Here is a 9,140-nt window from a genome sequence, read left to right on the forward strand (position 1 = left end):
GTGGCTTTTGTAACATTATCCTTTGATGACCTAGACGACTCAGTGTTACCCCAGTGTGTACCTTTTTTTGCTTTTTTTTCGAGAAAAGTATATGCTTCAGTAGCTCCTTTGTCCATGAAGCAACCGCCGTTCATTATATCAAGAGTTTCTTTTTGATGATCAGAAAGACCATTAAAGAATGAACGAACAAGGACAGCTTTGTCTAGTTGGTGATGAGGACATTCTAACAGAAGATCAGTAAAACGACTCCATGCTTCCGTAAAGGATTCATGAGGATTTTGATGAAAAAATTGAATTTTCTATAATATTTCAGTTGTTTTCTTCTGAGTGTAAAACTGAAGCATGAAAGCTTGAACTAGTTTATTCCATGTGTCTATGGACTGTGGCTGTTGTCCTGCTAGCAAAATTGACGCTTTTTCCGCTAAAGTGAATGGAAACAGTTGAAGCAAGAGTTGTTTCTTAGAGACTGCTGGATGGTGAAATGTTGTTGCCACTTGTTGAAGCCTACGAAGATGATTGTAAGGTTTTTCGTGCTCCAAACCATGATATATAGGTAACAAACTAAAAACGTTTGGTGGGATACGAAAATCACCGACAATGTCCTCAAGTTTGATGCAGGAAGAAGGTCCTTCCTGTAATGCAGATAAAAGTCCGATAGGGGCTTCTCAGCTGGTGGAGGATCGTCGTCCATAACAACAGAAGTTAATAGCGACGAAGGATCGTGATGAAGGTAATTAATATAAGAAGAACAATTTTTAGGTGAAAACTTACGCAATTGCTTATTTTATTTTTTTCGACGATACGTATGTTCAATTTCTTTAGTGGAACCAAACCTTAATCTCATGCAAGCATAAAATTAGATCTAATTTTCAGAAGAATTTAGTAGTACTTCCTCTTTATTATTAACTTTAAGCATTAGAGTTGAACAACATTGGCCTAAGTTGCTGCTAACATAGTAGTGAAGCTAAGAAGACGTGTGCATAAACCAACGGCCAGGTCACAAGAGAGATATGAGAGAGGCTTTTCGTGCGAGCACGGTTCTAATTAAGTAACCTCAATCTTTCAAGTTTCCTAGACACCGTTGGAATATGATTAAGATTTATGGATTTAAAATTTATGCAAAGGCGATATTAAGTTTAACTTAATTATTTTATTTTATTTTTTTTAAAGATTTATGCAAGGGTGAAAATACAAACATGCAAATACGATCTACTCATACAATACTAGGTGCAGTAGCATGTGAAGGTACTCTACTCATACGTATAGCTATACAAATAGGCAAGCTTGTGTTATCGATAAATACTTCCATACGTACAGGCAAATATACATCAGTAATACGTATATGTATACTAATTTGTAAATCGATATTACGTAAACGTATATCAACAGTAACAAGCAAATTTGAATCACTCATACGTATCTAAATACATTAACATGCCAATATAGTATACATACGCAGATAAATACGACAAAACTAAACATGCAAGGTATTATACATAAACTAAAATACGACTCTTGTATTGCATAATAATTCGATTTCAACAATACTCAATGAGATTGCGAATGTCATATAGAGAGCACCTTTACCCCGTAGGGTTTAGAAACAACTTACCCAACTCAGATTTTAACCCTCGTTGAAATGTTCTCCTCTTTCTTGACAAAATTGACTTATTAGACAATACCGTGTATGTATACGTAAATAAATACTAAACATGCAATAATATACACTTATACATATAAATATAGATATCCATGCAAAACAGTACCATTGGTATGTACATATACATTAATATACAATTCATACCCACTTAATCGCATATAAATATTTACGGGCGTATTAATATGATTCATGCATATTTGTAACCTAAAACGTAAATAATAATCCATAAACTAATTTATAATAACTACGTACATGGCATTCATGCAATAAAAAAAATGTAAAACTTTGGAACCTATAACTTCCCGCTAGTCCGCCAAAGATTTAAACAGACGTTTCAAATCGTCGACGTGATTAATCCCAATAGAATAGTCGAATTTCCAGTTACAGGTCCAGAGATTTAGGCTTGGATATGGATCAATATAGATCAGGGGATGCTGGAGCTTTCAGATGAGCAGCAAATGAGCAAAGTTCCCCGCGGACGCTAGTCCAGACACGCGCACGCGGATGATTATCCCACAGTAAGCTCAAATTTTCAGAGCAACCTTATATGTTGATGTAGTTTATGTTTCCAAACCCTAACTTTTCGGTGCACTGGAAGTACAACAAAGAATTTGTGGAGTTTAACGGTTGTTTACGAAAGTGAAAAGTCGAAAAAATGTAAAAAAAAAGGAAAGGAAAGAAAGGAAGAGAGTGGGGGTTCCCCCTTGATGCAACTTCCAATCTGTAGAACAAGTCCTATGCCTTTAGAACAGCAGCAGCGCCATTTTGATATTACTCTTTTTATACGTTAGAGATTTGACTCTCTAATTTGATGCAATAGCGAATTCAAAGTTCCTTACTCACAATCTTCGCGTTCGTAAAGTTGAAGTAAGGATCGAACCAACCTAAAGGTTAGGACAACTATAACTTGGTTGTTACTCTTAGGGAACTAATGAGTAAGTTTATATTAATACTAGGTTTCTTTCCTACACAAACATTAAAGAAAAAACATTAAGATTCGAAATATGCAACTAAGACAAAATACAATTTACTAAAGAAAAGGTGGAGAGCTAATCCTCCTCATGTGAAAATAACACTTAGTTGTTGATTTGAAATGGTTCATTTGATTCTTCCTAGACTCATAGACAAGCCCTAATGGAAGAAAACTTGATCCCTAACATGTATGGCTCATTTCTAAACTCATACATGTTAGCAATTGGAATCAAGCAATGACTTATCTCTAAGCTCATTACTTGATTCCTAACTAGACACTACACCAACTATCATTTTGGGATAGGATGTAGGTCTAGCTGTTTTTCCTAACAACCTACCAAGCCAACAACAATTATTTTCTCTCACATGAGTTGGATTAACTCCCCAAAAGGGAAGTTAGCTCATGATCCTTGGGATAAAGGATTACAAACTAGAAGAACAAAAAGAGAGAGAGAGGAAGAGGAAGAAGAAAAACTAACTAAAACTCACTTGCTTTTTATTTATTTTCTAGAGGAAAACCAAAGTTTCCTCCATTAAAACTATTACAAGCTTTTCTTATCAAAAAACTAAAACTAAAAACTAACTAATAATAAAATGGCTAAGGAACTAAAATAATACAAGGTAAGGAAAAGAAGTCAAGGGAGTAAATGGAGTGTCCCCCCCTTGTTTTGTTTTCTTCTCCATTTGAGAGACATCTCATTTCCTCCCATGTGAAACATCAAACCATCTTTACTTCATTTTTATCCACCACATTAAAACAAAGTGACACCTTGCCTTTTTTTCACTATTAACACCTAATCTAATTAATTACATACAAGGTGTCAACTTTGCACCAATAATTTGTCATTTTGTCTTTGAAATGCTCCTGATTGATGACTCATCCAATCTTGTGGGCCCGTCATAGTGGGTCCTATATGTAGTCCAGTGGCGGTCCGGTCTTTGGGCAATTTTACAACTTCCCGCCTATGCGTAGAGTTCATCGCCCTGATTGTCTGAGCAGCTCATTTGTCGCATTCGGAGTCTTGGTTCAAGAGTTAGGAGCTTCGGAAGTTTGATGCTTCTGTGCGGATTCATATATATGTCGTTCCTCGTGCTTTATCGCAGGTTTAAATAATATTTCTATGTTTACTGTGAATACCTGCAAAAGTATGAAAACATATTTATTTCATGATTATTAAACACATAATTAACCAAATTTATATGTTTCAATGGGGTTTCATAATACACTTTTGGGTGCTTATCACCTGACCCACAGCAAAAGAAACCTAGGAAGTCGATAAACATGACTAGTGTTGAATCCTTCCATTGTCATCAGATGGGACACTATGCTAGGGCATGTCCTTCTCCTGAGGTAAGTTTTACTTTAAGTACTGTCATGCTGTCTGATTCATCACAATATTGGATTCCAGATTCAGCAGCAACAAACCACATAAGCCGGGATAGGTCCCTATTTGAAGATTTCTGGAAACTTCCACAAGGAACTCGGAGAGTCCACATGGGAAACCAAAGTGTAGCTGATGTTTTGGGGCACAGGCACTTGTAGGTTGGATTTTGCGAGTGGGAGATCCATCCTTATTGCAGAAGTACTCTTTGTACCCTCAATTAAGAGAAATCTTTTATCAGTTTTGAAATTACTTCAAGAATCCTATGTGTTTAATTTTTTCCAGAACTCATTTGAGATATCTTTGAATAACAGTTTGATAGGTCATGCTTATTTAATGGATTCTTTTGTGACATTACACTTAGCACAAACTAAAGTTTTTATGTCTAAAATGGTTGGTTGCCAATTGTGGCATGCTAGACTAAGACATATTGGACACAGTAGGATAGACCGCTTAGCAAAGGGAGGGTTGTTAGGTAACTTAACCTCTATTAAAATGAAAACCTATGAAAGTTGTCTTGTTGGAAAGGCCACCAAGAAACCTTTTGGGAAAGCCCAAAAGGTAACTTATCCTTTACAACTTATTCACTCAGACATCTGTGGACCAATGAATGTAACAGCAAGGCATAGGGTTTTGTATTTCACTACCCTCACAGATGACTATACACGTTATGGGACCATGTACTTGATGTCTCACAAATCAGACGCCTTGGACTATTTTAAAAAGTACAAGAACTTTGTTGAGAATCAACTTGATAGGACAATAAAGGCCTTAAGAACTGACCGTGGACGTGAGTATCTTTCTGATAAGTTTAAGGAACTCTGTGAAAATAAGGGTATAGCTAGATAACTAACTATTCTTTATACCCCTCAGCAGAATGGTGTCTCTGAGAGAAGGAATATAACCCTGCTGGACATGGTTAGGTCTATGATGGCTCAGGCTAACTTGCCCATCTCATTTTGGGGTGATGCATTGTTAACGGATGCGCACATACTTGCCCTAGTTCCTTCAAAATTTGTTGACAAAACACCCTATGAACTATGGACTGGTAGACAACCCGTTTTGAACTACCTTAGACCATGGGGGTGTGCAGCCTTTGTCACTTCTCAAAATCGAGAATTTGGGAAGTTGAGTGCTCCTGGAAAGAAGTGTGTCTTTATAAAATACAGTGAGACTTCTAAGGGGTATATCTTCCTAGGGGAGGATACTCAAGGGCATGTCACAGAAATAGAAGCACGTAACGTCAGATTCTTAGAGGATCAATACCTAGCTAATGAGGGGTGACATTGATAAGGATCTATGACTTTACAAAGTTGACAACCTTATAATTGTTGTTGAACAAGGCGAAGATGAAACTTTCATCAACCCTGATTCCAGTGACAATAGTATTGGTCAATCCCAACCTCGTAAGAGTGTTAGAGGCCATATCCCCAAACATCGGTTTGAGATTGAAAGGGAGATAAATATGACCAATGCACTTACAGAAATATCTGATGAACCTAAAACATTCAAAGAGGCTATTTCTGGGTCTAAACAAGTGGATGGAAGCTATGAAGGAAGAATTGGAGTCGATGAAGAAAAACAAAGTATGGGACTTAGTTTATCTACCTCCAAACAGGAGATCTATTGGGAACAGGTGGGTTCTCAAGATCAAGAAAAATGCGAAAGGGAATATAGACAAATTCAAAGCTAGGCTTGTTGCAAAAGGTTACACCCAAAAAGAAGGAATAGACTATGAGGATACCTTCTCACCAGTAGTGAGATTTGCCCCCACACATGTCTCCTCTTGTCAATTGTTGCCCACTTAAATTTAGAGGTTTACCAGATGGATGTTAAAACTATTTTTCTCAATGGAGAATTGCAAGAGAAATCTATATGGATCAACCCACTGGTTTTTCAATCAAGGGTCAGGAACACAAAGTGTGTAAACTGAACAGATCCATATATGGTTTAAAACAGGCCTCTAGACAGTGGAATCTGAGATTCCATGAAGCTATGTTTCAAGACAAATTCGAAATGGTATATGAGGACCATTGCGTATATGTCAAGACATCTAAAAATGGTTTTGTGATTCTATCTCTATATGTGGATGACATTTTTGTTAGCAGGTAACAACAAAACATTGATAAATTCCACTAAGGAGTGGTTGTCTTTAAACTTCGAAATGAAAGACATGGGTGAAGCTAATTATGTCTTAGGAGTTAAAATAATTTGGGATCGACCCAAACACTTGTTGTCTTTGTCTCAGGAGACATACATCAAGAAGGTTTTGGAAAGATTCAACATGACTGATTGCAAGCAAATGGATCTCCCAGTAAGTCTAGGAAAGTTTTTGAGTTCTGAAATGTCTTCCAAGTATCCTAGTGAAACTCAGACTATAAAAAATATACCATACTCAAGCGCAGTCGGAAGCCTTATGTATGCAATGTTGTGTACAAGGCTAGACATCTACTATGCAGTTGGGTTAGTATCAAGGTTCCAAACAAATCCTGGGGTCGCACACTGGAAGGTTGTCAAGAAGATAATGAGGTATCTTAAAGGCACTGTGGACTACTCGCTTGTCTACCAAGGGAAAGATCTTAAGCTGATTGGGTACTCTGATGCCGACTGGGCTGGAGACCTTGATAAGAGGAAGTCAACTTCAGGATATACCTACATAATGAATGGAGGTGTTATATCCTGGAGCAACAAGAAGCAAACTTCCATAACACTTTCAACTATGGAAGCTAAGTATATTGCATTCTGCTCTGCCATACAGGAGGCTGTGTGGCTCAGACGATTCATCAAACACTTGTCAGTGTTCTCAAGAGTTGCTAAACCAGTTCACATCTGGACTGACAGCATGGCTGCTCTTGCATATGCTAAAGATCTAAAGTACCATGGAAGAATCAAACATATAGAGTTAAAGTAACACTACATACGACAAATGATACTGAAGAAGAAAGTGGTTCTACAACATATATCCACTGATCAGATGGTTGCGGATCCATTGACCAAACCTATTCCAAAGGAACTCTTCCTTGCACATGTAAAAATGATTGGGTTAAAGAGGATGTGATTATGCTAAAGAACATTTTGATGGTTTAATGAATAAACGTGCATTCTTTCCAGATCGATTGCAATCTCATTGTACTGTTTATCATCTCATATGCATGTCAGTAAGGTTGACTGGTTCACTCACATGAACAGTCACTTCCATTTTAAACAGTGGGAGCTTAGCTTGACAAGTCACTAAACCTTATGGGAAGGGTGGACCTAGTGCCGAGTCATAATAAGAAGAAACAGGCTTAATAGGGAATATTCTGTCTAAACCTACAAACAGTTGTTGCCAAGTGGGAGCAAATTAAAGTATCCTTGGAATTGTCATTAGGGATGACAGCACTTGCATGGTATGAGTGGACATATAGATATCTATTGTTGAGTAAACAAATTAGATACTCTTACCATGACATGTTTTCACATAACATGTGTATAGTTGACCACCTGAGAGCAAGAAAATAAATATCCCTAAAAATTCTTGCTATGTGAGCTCAATTGATAGGTTTTTTGTTTAAGACATATCAAATGGTACCCTCCTTGAACTTTTGACCTTGTCAAGAAAATAAGAGGACTACTCGTAACTTTGTTTTGCTCCCCACAAGCTCTTACTAAAAGGCTGACTGGATGCATACTGGGAAGTTGGTAGAACTCTGACGACAATGACTTGCATGCAAAGGGTAAAAGAACTGAAGGTTTATCACACAATCACTGGGATTCTACCTGGCCAGAACAATTGATGATAATTATGAATCATGTGATACGTTTTTGACTTTATGGTGTGGACTCATAGGGATGAGTGCTATTTGTCAAAGTGATGAAACAAACAGATCTTGGGGTATACACACACTCTCCGGATATTAGGTTTTCGGATTCGTCTTCTTTAAGATCACTTTCATGGTAGATCACTGTGTCGTGCTTTTCATTGCGACTTGCTACTTTACAGATATCATGATACATGTGCTAGGGTGACACGAACCATTTGTCATGTGAGACACACGAATGGCTGAGCATTCTACTTAAACACTCCTCTTAGAAACCTTCTTCACCGTTGTGGGCAAGTGGGAGATGTTGGAAATAAGGTCAGGTCAGACCTGATATGGATAAACGCCCACCAAGATAAGGATAAACCACCGGGATAAGGATAACCACCAGGTATTGGGATGAGTATGGGACTCTATCCTAGCCGAATTTGAGGAGGTGGGAGAGCTCTATAAATAGAACCCCCCCCTCACATATTGATCATCCCAAAAATGAGCAAATCTCTCTCTCCCTTTAATGGTGGCCTCCAACGTTTTCTAAATAATAAGCTAGTTTTTTGTGGAGATTCCCTTTAATGGTGACCTCCATTGCTAGCCATTGTCAGTTCTTGGTTCTTGGTTCATGAACAAAGGTTGCTTCCCATTCGTGGTTGGAACTTGACTCTAGCTAAGTTGAGAAGAAAAAGATCTTGAGTATGCCAAGAACATCATCTTCTTCGGTAGATCAAAGCTTGGAACTTCGAATTGAAAGATGTGACCAAGGTATGATCTTCTGTTTCCGCTGCGCTACTTTATGCATGTGATATAGCGTAATTGTACATATTATAGGAATCATGTATGAGATATCGGTAAAAACCCTACATTTTTTGTGTTTTCCCCAAAACTTGATTGACCTATTTCTCATTATTGATCACATGAACAGTTGTAATTTCTTTGAGTGCTCCTAAATTTATCTCACAATTGGAGAGAGGCTAATTGGCTACTGACAAAGCTGCCAAATTTGAATCTTTCTTAGCTGAGAATGAATCTTTTGTATAAAATGTCAAACCTTCATGGTTATATGAATGGGAGGTGTCATATGGTTGTTAGAGCATCTTTAGGTGAGATACTATCCTAGCATCAAACACCAAATTTCCAATAATTTGGTGTTTTTTCATCTTCAGGAGAGATACATGTTGATGAAAACACCAAAAATACACCAAACCAAACACCAAATTAGCCAAAATTTGGTTCCAGCTTTGGTGTTGTATCAAATCTCTCTCGCAGTTTTGGAAAAATCGCGCGATTTTTCTAAACTGCATGGGCTTGGGCTAGAGTGTGGGCTTCAAT

The 9,140-nt window shown here is 37.6% G+C and overlaps 1 pseudogene; it reads left to right on the plus strand.

Moving 5' to 3' along the window:
* The first annotated feature begins 6,298 nt into the window (after positions 1 to 6,298).
* On the plus strand, positions 6,299 to 6,925 carry LOC147501574 (secreted RxLR effector protein 161 pseudogene; annotated as a pseudogene).
* The last annotated feature ends 2,215 nt before the right edge of the window (positions 6,926 to 9,140 follow it).

The sequence above is a fragment of the Coptis chinensis genome, chromosome 4, assembly GCF_015680905.1.
Source record: "Coptis chinensis isolate HL-2020 chromosome 4, ASM1568090v1, whole genome shotgun sequence".
NCBI lineage: Eukaryota > Viridiplantae > Streptophyta > Magnoliopsida > Ranunculales > Ranunculaceae > Coptis > Coptis chinensis.